General features: G+C 35.8%; 1 protein-coding gene across 4 annotated transcripts in view; it reads right to left on the bottom strand.

Moving 5' to 3' along the window:
* NOX4 (NADPH oxidase 4) overlaps nt 1–13,028 on the bottom strand; it is a 151,726-nt gene that overhangs the window by 54,514 nt on the left and 84,184 nt on the right. The window lies entirely within an intron of this gene.

Genomic DNA, 13,028 nt, shown 5'->3' with positions numbered 1-13,028 from the left:
TTCACTGTGAATTCTAAGCTCAGCTGCATTAACATCAGATCGTTTCCTAATGACATCATGCCTTTTATTGAAATCAGTGTTCTTTCCTCCTACAGTACACTGTCCTGCCTAGAAAGCTCCTACTTTAACCTGTTTTCCAGCACAAGCAAGTGCATCTTACCATGCTCATATAAATTTTAAGATTTCCTAAGACAGAATATGTTGTTTCCTCCTAAAGAACCCTAATCATATATCCTTGAGAGTAAAATGTCAATATTTTGCATCCACACCACTAATGGATATTACCAACAAAGGCAATCTTTGTTAATCGATAGTATATAGTTATTCTAATTAACATTTATTTCAATACTAGTATGATTTACTCTGTTCACATAGTGTATCTATTTCTTTTCTCAGCTTATTTCCTTTTTGAATTGAAGTAACTCTTTACATATTGAAGATATTACTGGCTAATTTCTATATAAGTTTCTGTTTAATTCACTTTTTATTTCTAACATAATTTTTAAATATTTATATAGGAAATGTAGTTACTTTTCTCTGAGAATTCTTCCAAGATAGGATTGTCTTTTACTTCAAGAGATTGGTGATTATTTACAGACTAGAGGACCAATGCCAAAATTTGTGCAAGAGTAGGCCTCCCTTCCCCGGGCTGCCGGCACTGGCTTCCCTCCGGCACCTGAGACCCGAGCCTCCCTGGCAGCCCTAGCTTTGTCTGGAAGGTTCGTCCAGAAGGATGTTCAGTCTAATTAGCATATTATGTTTTTATTATTAGAGATTAACATTTAAACTTAAAGTACTTAACCTATTTGGAATTTTTTGTCATTTAAAGATTTAATTTTTTAATAGTTAAGTGCCAATTGTTTATTTATAAACTAACTAGAGGCCCGGTGCGTGAAATTTGTGCACTCGGGAAGGTCCCTCAGCCCTTGCCGTGCCCTCTCACAGTCCAGGAGCCCTTGGGGGATCTCTGACTGATGGCTTAGACCACCAGGGGGCAGCTCCTGCGTCGAGCATCTACCCCCTGGTGGTCAGTGCATGTCATAGTGACTGGTTGTTCCGCCATCTGGTTGATTTGCATATTAGCCTTTTATTATATAGGGTAGTTCATATTGATTTATGGAGCTTCTTTTATCAAATGATATGTGTTTCCATATATTAAAGGTCTATTTCTAGGCTATTTTCCTTTGTTAACATATTCCTTGCTCTAGTATCATAGTACTTATACTATTTGCACATTATAGGAGGCAGTATAGTAAATTAGCACATGCTTTTGCATGAGATGAGCCTGAGTTCAAATCCCAATTCATTCACTTAATAGCTTCATGTTCCTTGTCATATTATTTAGCCTTGTAAATTCTTAGCTTGCTTGTAAATTTTATTTCATTTTACAGCATATTTTAATAGGGCCAGTACTATCTTGTTATTCAAGATTTTCTAAATTTTCTTGTTATTTTTAATTATTTTCTTATGTTTCTTTCAAATAAATATTAATGTTATATTTTTGTTTTGAGTTTTGATTTTGATTGAAATTGTATTAAGCCTATAGTTTATTTTGGGAAGAATGAACAGTTTTACCGTATTCAGCTTTATATCTAGAAACACAGCATGTCATTCTAAACTATTGTATTTTTTAAAAATATCTTTCATTTTCTTCATATTGCTTGATTCTGAATACTCATTAAAGTTATATCAATTTTTTTCCTGTGACTTCTTTTTAATATGGAAAACATAATAATCACCAAATGAATATATTGGAGAGGCTCAGGGAATGTGAGAGGTTTTCATTGTAAAAGCCAACTCATCTTGTTAAATAATAAACAAATATATAATAAATTCAAGTAAAAACCTCCTTTTAACACATTGTTTGCGGGTAGTTTTTACCGCGCGCTAACAGGTGGCGCGGGCCATTTTTGCTAATTTTTTGCGCAAATGGCAACGTTCAGTAAAATTACGATAACTTTAGTTTACGTATTTATACGTTACGCGCATTCTACCGCTAGTCTATAAAAAACGTATTAATACGTGTCCCGCGCTCTACTACACTGGTAGAACGTATAAATACGTAAAACGTGTAAACACGTTTCCCGCATACAATGTGTTAACAGATGGTTTAGAAAAATACTGCCATCTGTTCCTGCCCTATGGGGAAAGCAGGAATAGAAATAAGGAATATTTATTTGTGTAAGTGCATTTACAAACCTCAAAAAAAGATAAAAATGGTAAGTTCCCATTTCCATTGGGTTTGGATGTTGACCCTGGCTGTCTTTTCCACTATGCTCGCTGCCAACTTTGAAAGCCTATGGGTGAGTGCTGTATCTCAACAAGAGAGGACACAATACCCCAAACCACCACTGAACAGTCTGCCATTCCAGCACCAACAAGAGATCTGCACTGTTATTGTGCAAGTGAAAGCTCAGAAGACTATGTCACAAATGACAAGAGGGGGAAGAAAGGAGGAAAATCACTTGACTATTCCTGAAGGACAGCCCCGCATTTAAAACACATTTTCTTAATTGTTCCAATTGGAGGCATAACTTTCTGCTAGGTATTATCATAGAACATACTGGGATATGCAAAGTTTTCTTTGTGAATTTTCTCTTCTTTTTCTTCCCTCATAATTATGTGGATAACCCCAACATGTTACTAGTTTCTCAATACTATGCTAACAAAAAATTATAATCACCTTCTACATTTAAGTTCTTCCTTACACCACAACAAACCATTTTAACTCTTCTTTACTAACTCCACTAACTACTGTACTTCTCAGTCTAGGTCCATTTCTTGGGGTTCCCTAGCATTCCATGTCCATTATTTATTTATTTTTTTTTTTTTTTTTTTTTTGTTTTCTTTTCTTTTTTTTTTTTTTTTTTTTTATTGCTTAAAGTATTACAAAGGGTATTACATATGTGTCCATTTTATCCCCCCGCCCTAGACAGTCCCCTAGCCTCCCCTACCCCCCAATGTCTTATGTCCACTGGTTATGCTTATATGCATGCATACAAGTCCTTTAGTTGATCTCTTACCCCCCTACCTCCTGCCCCGCAACCCTCCCCGGCCTTCCTGCTGCAGTTTGACAATCTGTTTGAGGCAGCTCTGCCTCTGTATCTATTATTGTTCAAAAGTTAAGTGAAATAAGCCAGTCAATGAAGGAAAAATACCACATGATCTCACTCATTCATGGATAATAGAGACCATGTCCATTATTTAATTGTCACCTCCAAGTTTTCTCAAAAAACTCATTTTATAGAAGAGTTCCGTTTCCCCATTCTAATTATATATATTTATGAAATCCCACTCTCCTTCTTCATTAAAGTTCAAAAATCATAATAAGAGCAGTAGTATTTTTGCTTCATACTATTCCCAAAGTTCATTTTCTCAATTGCCTTTGAAAAAACAGAGGATAAGTACCTTTCTTTGGTATTAAGATATGTAATGTTTTTGCTGTGTTCATATGCATGACATTAAAGAACCCTATCTGCTTCATTATAATCCATCAAGTCACAATTTTGCTTTAAAAATTACAATTTGTTTAGGGAACAGGAACTAATTCATTTACTTCATTTGTAAAGTGCTTAGCAAGGGCATAAAAAAATTAGTACTTAAAAATGTTCCTCTCAATAATAATGGCATAAAACCCTTGCCCTCCTGCCTCCTTTGAAATTATTTAGTCCATTAACACTAAAATGACTTGGCAAAATGACATATGCCTTCCTGGCCACCGACTACATTACTGTCATATTTTTGACATTGCTTGAGAAATTATGTTACCAAGAAAATTCCTTACTATTCTTATTTTTCTTCATATTATATATAGTAAAATAAAACAGAAAATGGTAGATAATAGAGAATTCGAACTTCTCTTAGGAACAGAACAAATCTTACTGAAAACATAACAATCTACAAAAACAAACCACTTTGCTGTAATAACTCTATTTCCAGGTCCAGAAATTATGTAATCTGCTTATTTTCAAGAATAAAAAATAACATTTTTTATTGGCCAGAAAACAAAAATTTTGTGTTTTTCTCCATTTTGGGAGTTGTAAAATGACTTGACCTAGAATAAAACTTTATGAATAGTGAACTCCAATCATTTTCTAAGCAGTCTCTGTATTTTCAGTGGCATTATAAGTGAGCTGTCATCTACTAAAAACTGATAGCATAGATTTCATGTTCATAAACTGAGAAATGAAGGAGAAAACAATTTATTTTATATCCTGAGAACAGATGGTCATTTAAATTGTAATATAAATTTTTCATTTCCCTGATAGAAAAATTTCATTGATTTCTGAGTTTATGAGGAATTTAACACCAGCTCATATTCATTGACTGACTTAGTATAATAGTAAATAAGTTATGCTAAATTCTATCAAGTTAATTAATTGTCTGCAATGATTTCCACATTCACAAAAGTTTAGAATTAAATATAGTGATTCACTATATAAGTAATATACACTTGAAGACATAATATGTTAATCCTCATTTTGACCCAGATCCACCTGGATGGATACACAAGTAATTTGCATATGTATTTGCTAACTCATCTCTTTCTGCTAATCACAGGCCAGAACAGTATAAATTCAATCACTCTCAGAGTTTTGGGGGAATTTAGAAACAGGATGACTTTAGAAATAGGCCCATTGCCATGTGCTTCTTTTTATTACCAACGCTCTACTTTCTGGTCTCCAATTTATTCAGTAATCCAAAGCAGTCTATACCATCCCCAAACTTATCCCTTGAATTTTCCCCATAAGATGGCCTTGATAATATTAGCAGTAATGCCACTTGCAAAATTATTGTGTGGTCCTAGTCCATTCCTGACACAGAACGTTTTTCTCCTCAGCTTCCTTGACACGGTGACAAATCTTTAATTTGGCATCTTTGCTTCTAACCTGGTCTTTCTCCTTCCCAATCTGCATACAGCCATCACAGTAACCCATATAAAGTGTACATTGATTTCGTTTCCTGTTTGAAAAGCCTTCCATTTTTCACCATTATCTTCAGGAGGAAAGACCAAGCTTCTTAGCGATTCCCACAAGCTCCTCCACGCCATGACCTCTGGATAAGATCCCAGCCTGGCCTTCCAACACCATGACATTTTCCTGGCACTTCATGATCCTTCTGAGTCACTAATTCAAGCTATTTCTCTCCCTGGAATAAACCCCCACTCTGAGCAAGTCCTATTTATCTTTAATACTCAGTTTGGCCTGAAAAGCCTCCCAAATCTTCCTCGAAGAAGCCATGGCAAGCTCCATTTTGGTGGGCACAGTATTACACTGGTTTATATAGCTGCCACTGCCCCACTAACTTGTGAGTTTTCATGAAGGAGAGGATATGCCTCCTCCCCTCTCTCCTCTCCCCTCTCCTACCCTTCTTCCCTTCCCCCTCCCCCCACCCCCTCTCCTTCCCTCTCCCTCCTCCCTCTCCCTCTCCCTCTCCCCCTCCCCCCACCCCCTCTCCCTCCTCCCTCTTCTCTCTCCCTCTCCCTCCTCCCTCTCCCTCTCCCTCCTCCCTTCCTCCCCCACTTTCTCCCTTTCCTTCCTAAATATTTACATTTATTATGAACAATCCTTTTAATAGGCCCTTGAGTACACTGGTATGCAAAAAGAGATACAGGTTCCTACAATAATAATGCTTATAGCCAGCCTATGGAGAAAATATGTTACACCAATGTTCGCACTTTCAATGTATAGTTACCAATGGAGATAAATGCTCTTAAGGAAAGAAATACAATGGTGGCAACATATGTAAGAATCACCACCAAAAATTGAGGCTTCTCAGACAAAGTTACTTCTGAGATGTGATTTAAATATACTAGATACATGTGTGGGTAGGGTGGGCAGGAGTGGTGGGGAGTAAGAATACATGGATAAGGTTAAAAATAAGGTGAGAGGAAGCAAGCGAAACAAAAGGCATTGAAAGACCAGTGTTGCTGTTGTGCAGACAAGAAAACAAATTGAGTCAAGGTGAGAAGGTGGACAGAGCCAGAGCAGGGAGGCCCTGCCAGGCTACTGGAAGGATTTTTTATCTTTATGCTAGGAGAAATGGGAAGCTATTAAAGTGTTTGAAGCAAGAGAAGCGATTTCACTTGATTCATGCTTTGAAGTTTCTATGGCGACAGTGCAGAGAATGGGTTGGAGTTGACAACTACAGTGAATTTAATGAGGAGTAGAGCAATGCTGGTTAAATCCAACTCCCCACCTGCTTAATAGCTAATCTGAAGAAGTGGACCATGCCGGGTTGGGGAGGGGGGGAAACCCCACAATTTTTTTGGCTTGTCTCACTTTAAATTTTGGACCATGTATCTCAGTAGACCTCTTGGCACAAGCCATAAGGGCCTCCATGCTTCACGCATCAATTCACTATTTTGAATGGTACATGGCACCTTCTTCCTTCTCCTCCCCCATCCTCAATCTCAATGATAAGAAATAGGATTTCTCTACTTCCTTCTATTTTCTGCTCTATTTTTAATGTAATTTTACGTCCAAACTCCTTAGAATTTGTCCATTGGTGCTTTAGCAAATATTTAATAGCCAGGACTTACATTTTTTTAAACCCCACTTTATGGTGCTTATTGATTTCTGTGGGCTAAATAATCACACTATGAATGATTGAAAGCTCCCAAACTTGACTTCACTGAACATAGAATTGGAAAAGAAGCCCCCGGTGACCCAATAAGCTCATAGGCGCTGGCTCCAACATACCTCTGGATTTGTCTATACTTACCATCTCCACTTCTCTTACTACCATTATCTCTCAAACCTACTTCAGTCAAGTTTTGTTCTCAACACTCCATTAAAAACACAATTCTCAAGGTCATTAATTTAGCCATTAATTCAGTTTCTGAAACACTGTCCTATGGTGTCCAGGACTCAGACTTTCCTGGTTTTCCTTGTACCTCAGTGGCCACTCCTTCTTAGTCACCTTTGCTGAACTCTACATGTCAAAATGTCCAAGGGCCCAGTGCTCTGTTATATTACCTTGGTTGCAGGCTCCTCCCTGACCCAGGCCCCAGTAGTGGTGCATGCAGGAGGAAACCAATTGATGTGTTTCTCTCACATCGATACTTCTCTCTGTCTTTCCCTCTCTCTTCCACTATCTCTAAAAATAAATGAAAAAATATCCTTGGTTAAGGGTTAAAAATAAATAAAATAAAATAAAATAAAACAAATATGAACTGAAATTTCCAGGAGTACAACCACCATGTAAACTACAGTAATATTGTATGCTATTGTGTCTAGAATTTAACCAAAAGATGTTTGCCATTTTGCAGTGCTCACAGTGTTTCAATTATATTGGGAGCCTGTATTTAGAACTGTCTTATTTGTGATAATTCTGCATGTGGGTACAAGTCACTTATTTCATTATGACTTCTAGTGCAGTCATGCTTGAAATTTTAAATATTGGATGTAAATCATTTACTATTTATCTTATTTTTTCATCTTTATTGTTGAGAGTATTACAGATGTTCCCCCCTCCTGTCCCCTTCTTGCCCCCCACTATCTGGTGCCTGCACCACCCCTGGATTTCACCACCCTATTGTCGTTTATTTTTCATTTTAATAGCTTCTTTATAATAAGGTTAGCACAATATATTTACTTTTATAATGTATTTGTAGATATAACATCTGTAGATTGTATATTAACAATTTAAAGTGGGCATATAAGATGTTATAAAGCAATGTTTTGGGTTTTACATGGTGGAGAATTCCTACCCTAGATGATCCTATCCAACTTCAAGTTGTTAAGTCCATGAATGTACTAATGATTCCCAGGTTTAGATTTCTAACACAGAATTCTCCCTGACCTCTGGGCTCACATATGGGAAGGCCTATTCAACTTCACTTCTTGGAAGTTAAGAGGCATCTCATATTCAAAATGTGCAAGACTGAACTGTGAATGTCCACTCTTGCCCTCCCCTGCCCCCTCTGCCCCCCCAATATTCCACAGGGTTGTTTATCTCAATAAGCAGCATCACTGTCCACTTACTTAGCTAAAATCCTTGGAGTTACCTTTGATACCTAAATTTTCTTATACCCCACCTCTAATGTGTCAGCAAAACCTGTCAGATATGCCTTTAAAATCCATTCATTTCTCATGACACAATCGCTATCCTTTGTGTAACTAGTATTTTCTCTTGTCTAGACATGAGCAAGAGTTCCTCTTGTAACTCACTACTCAGGCCCACTCCCACCATATTCCCTATATAGTAGCCAGTTACCACTTTAAAATGTGAGTCAGACCCTAATCAAAATCCTCCAATGGGTTTCCTTAACATCTGTAATAAAACTAGTGTCTGCAAGTATCTTATCTTATGTGGTCCATGGGTATTTCTCAGACTTTATTCCTTGTAACATTTCCACTTACTTGGTTCTTACTGCATTTCTTACCAGTCCTTAAACACAAACATTTGACTGCTTCAGGGTTTTTTGCATGTCCTCTTATCCCCCCATATATTACTCCTCTGGATTTTGTGCTCTGTTCAGAGACACTCTGCTGACTCCTGTAATAGTCTGGATCCAGCCAAATCTGAAATGACTCTACATATTTTAAATGGAAGGAATTTAACACAGGGAACTAGTGACTAGTGATGGAAGGACTGAGAAGCCAAGTCAAAAGTGATAAAGAAATCCAGAGAGTAGCAGGAAGCTACTACTATCCATAGGGACTAACTGGACATGAGTAGGTGAGGCTACCAGAACCCATATTTAGAACCACCATTCCAAATAATGACATATCATTCCTACCCACACAACTAAAAAAAGTTTGACCTATTTATTACAATGTTCAGATTTCTCACTTTTTCCACCTTCCTCCTAAATTCAGTCTTTTTAACCAGTCACCCCAATAAATTTAATAAAATCAATAAGCCAAAACATAAAAAAATAACCTCAGCCTGCCAACCCCCAGGTAGTATATATTAGAACAAAATTAATATTCATTCAGATGTAGTCTTCAGAACCAAGTCCTCTTATAGCGTCTGATACCCTCTCTGATCTCATTTTCTACTATTATCTCCCTCAAGGTCTGTATTCTGGCTATCATGGCCTCCTTGCTGCTCCTGAATATCCAAAGTAAAAATAAAAACTAAGAAAAAAAAATGTTTTAATTAAAATTTTAAATTAAAAAGTAAAAAAAAAAAAAGTGATAGGGACTTTGCACTTACTGTTTCCTTAGCCTGAATATACCTCTTTCTGAAATCCACCTTATTTGTCACCTCACCTACTTACATGTCTGCTCAAAAAGTCTGTAACTAAACAACCAATTTAAATAGCACTAACACCTTTCATCATTCTTACTTCCTTACCTTTCTTTATTTTTCTTCATAGCATTTATTACCCTCTAAGTTGTTACATATTGATCTGTTCTTTTGGTTTATTGGAGGTCTATACTGACTAGAATACAGACCCTATCAGAACAGAGAACTTTTTAGTTTTAGTCAATTTCCAGAGACTAGTGCAGAATCTGGCACATAGTATGTGTTTAATAAATATTTGATTATATAGCAAAGTAACAAATAATTTAAACGTTATTTTCCACAAATGCCTAACCATTATAATTTGCTGGTCATAGCCAAAAAGCAAACAAACAAGAAAAACAGTATTTCTAGTCACTCCTTTGCAGATATTGCAATTAATAATTCATATTTATTATGGGTTTAGACTAAAGTTTATAATGTGTGAACATGAATTATGTAAAACTCATGATGTTTTGTATATTTGAATATAATCCATGAAGAAGTCAGTATGTTCAAACTCAGTTTGTATCTCCTCTTTTGGCATGTCCTTAAAAAGCAGCTCAGTATTCAATGGGAGTATTTTGGTTTTTACCATTTTGCAGCAACCAAAAGCTAGTCACCGACATAAACAGTGTAAGGTGGATGCCATAACTGTTCCAAAATATGCTGTCATTATAAAATAATGAAATTATTATTACTTAATAAGTCATTAACTAGCATACTAACTCCACTTGGAGTTAATCCAAATGAAAAAAAAAACCACTTTAAATACTTCACACATACTATGTTTTAATCTTTTAATAAACAATCAGCTAGATCAACGGTTCTCAACCTGTGGGTCGCGATCCCTTTGACGGTGAAACGACCCTTTCACAGGAGTCACCTAAGACCATCCTGCATATCAGATATTTACATTATGATTCATAACAGTAGCAACATTACAGTTATGAAGTAGCAACGAAAATAATTTTATGGTTGGGTCACAACATGAGGAACTGTATTTAAAGGTCCAGAAGGTTGAGAACCACTGAGCTAGGTGAAGTTTGAGACATACCTGGCTAATAGAGTGATACTGAAGTAAGTAGACAGAGTTATTGCCTCCTTTTTGGCCCTCCCTTTAACTAAAGCTCTATCTAAGCCTAGTTGTACTATAAATATTAATGTATTATGTGATCAAGGCAAAGAGATGATATTATATGGCCCTGTTTTCCCACTGTGAATTCTCAAAGTTAACCATATCTTCTGATTGTAGCAAGATTTTCCAGTAGAAAATATGGGAATGGATACTCAAGATTTAAGAAAAGGCTGTTATGAGCTCTTCATTGCATTTTTATCCAGTTATTGTTAATACACTAATTATTGAATGGAACGATGACAATATTTTTTAATTAATTACATGTGGATATTAGGTATATAATGCTCTTATAGTACAACTCAGACCCCTCAAGAGTAAGCTGCTATTTAGATGACTAAAATAATTATGGTGTAACATTATCTAAGACATTATTCAAAAATAATGATATCTAATGAAGAAAGTAATAAGCTATTTTGAACAGTTAGATCAAGCTAACAGGCAATCTGTCATCATACATCTGACTTTGATTCTAGAAGAACAACAAAATATTAATTCAATTCAAAGAGAACTCTACTCGGATAATTCACTACACCCCCTCTACCATCATCATTTCAGGGAAAAACCTGAACTACTTCAGAGGTTTGAAGAGACTTCTAAACTTCAATAAATCTTTCACACACTTAGGAGATGCAACTACAGGCCTGGGTAAAATAAAAGGCTAAACAACAAATACAAAACTTTGATACTGTGCTATACAGCTGCTTCACTTGCTTCATGGCCACTCTACAGCTGGGTGTAGTTGATTAATCTTAGAAAAATCGTGCATGTGGTGGTCTTAAACCTGTTCATTAGACCTGTCCAGGCAGAACATATTTCAGGGAAGAAAAAGTCACTGTGGAATATTTCTAACTGATTTTTAAAAAGTAAAACTTGATATTTGAATTCCTAAGTATCTCTTTAGTATTTACTATAACTACTGCCCTTAAAACTGAGTTTTAATCAATTCTTTCAGAATAAAAACCAGTGATCCTTGATCTCAGGAGCAATGTCCCCATTTCCCCTCCATAATTATAATTCCGTTGTTTAAAGGCCAGATAGTGGCACAATTATTTAGGGGTTCTCTGCATGAATGCTTGACATTTTTTTCAAATCAACAAATATTTAAAGTCAATAACCAAGAAGGTCTCTATTAATTGAAAAGCAACTGACTGGAACTGAACTCTGAATAAAATGATCTTGTTTATCCCTCAATGACATAGTACATGAAATAAGAGGATAAAATTTAAACTATTAAGTATTCCGAATAGAGATTAAAATAAATGATGACATAATTTATTTTAATGAGCTGCTGACAATAGAAAATACGAAGAAACTCAGTAGCAATAATTAGCAATAAACCATCATGAAGTTTCTGCTTACACTGATGAATTAAATTATACCTTCATTGTGTTTGTTTCCCTTCAGATGTAGAATTCTACCAATTACCGTTCATTACTGAAGTTAATCCTTACCATATTGATATTTGAACCAGAAAAGAACTTCACTTATTCTTGGTCAAAGGGTACAAAACAATTGTGGTTACATCAAGTAGTTGTCATAAGAATTACTGTTTCCAAACTATACCAGTGTTTTTCTAACCCTGTACTATCATGAGCTCTTTGAATGTTATCACATGAATCAAGCCTGGTTTTTCATGATTCCAAGTAGGTCAATACTGCTCAAAGATCTTTTGACTTAATTTTATTGTTTTCCCATGAGATATTTCTCCATTTTTTTCAACTTTCCAATACCAAGCCAGTTGTCCTTTCTACAGACAAAGAATTTTATTACTATCATTTTTAACTGTGTGATATAAGCTTTTCAATTGTTCTTCTTCCTAAAATATTTCTCTTTTATCATACAATACATATATTGTCCTCTCCTATTTTTACAAAAATTAGTTCCTCCTTTTCAATGTTCACTTCTCAACCTGAGCTTACAAATCCATTCCTTCTACTCCCCAGTTTCCATCCCCTCTCCTCCACTGACTCTCTTCCAGCTTCCAGCACCATAGAATCTTCCCTTGATTCTAACTGATCCAACTAGCAAGTTATTAATACTATTTTCATTATGATGCTCCAAAGTCTTTAAAGGTTCCCTAGCATCTCTATGTTATTCTAATATCTTGTCTAGGCATTCAAGATCTTCACCAAGCTGACCCTAAGAGGATTTTCTAGACTACTTCCTAGAACAAAATCTTTGCTTTTGCTAGGCTGATTGACTTACCCTTCTTAAATATGGTTTAATCATTATCTTCCCTGGTTTTTGACAATGCTGTGAATTTCACTTAAACGACCTACTTCTTCCCTCATGTCCCTGATTTTCCAGGTTCAGCTCAAATTATATCTTCTCTGTGAACCTTCTCTTATAGCCCTAGACTACATGTTCTGATTTCCTATAGTTTTCAAAAACTAATTCCTAGTTTAGCGCTCAATTATAAATATCTTTATTTACATCTGCATTCATGTTTATGCCTGCATCTTTTCCTCTGAGGAATCAACCTAAACAGTCAAGGGAATATTAAGAATAAATGTTTCTTTTATTTACATAGAACTCTTAATATAACCTCTCAAATAAAAAAAAAGTATTTATTGAACAAATGAGTAAAATACCACCACCAATAGGCCTGCTATTAAGAATGACCACTATTTCAGAGATGTAGTAGGTGGATACCACAGGA

Source organism: Myotis myotis, unplaced genomic scaffold (genome assembly GCF_014108235.1).
Source record: "Myotis myotis isolate mMyoMyo1 unplaced genomic scaffold, mMyoMyo1.p scaffold_m19_p_10, whole genome shotgun sequence".
Taxonomy (NCBI): domain Eukaryota; kingdom Metazoa; phylum Chordata; class Mammalia; order Chiroptera; family Vespertilionidae; genus Myotis; species Myotis myotis.
The sequence above is the reverse complement of the archived record's forward strand: the minus strand, read 5'-3'. Positions and strand labels throughout refer to the sequence as shown.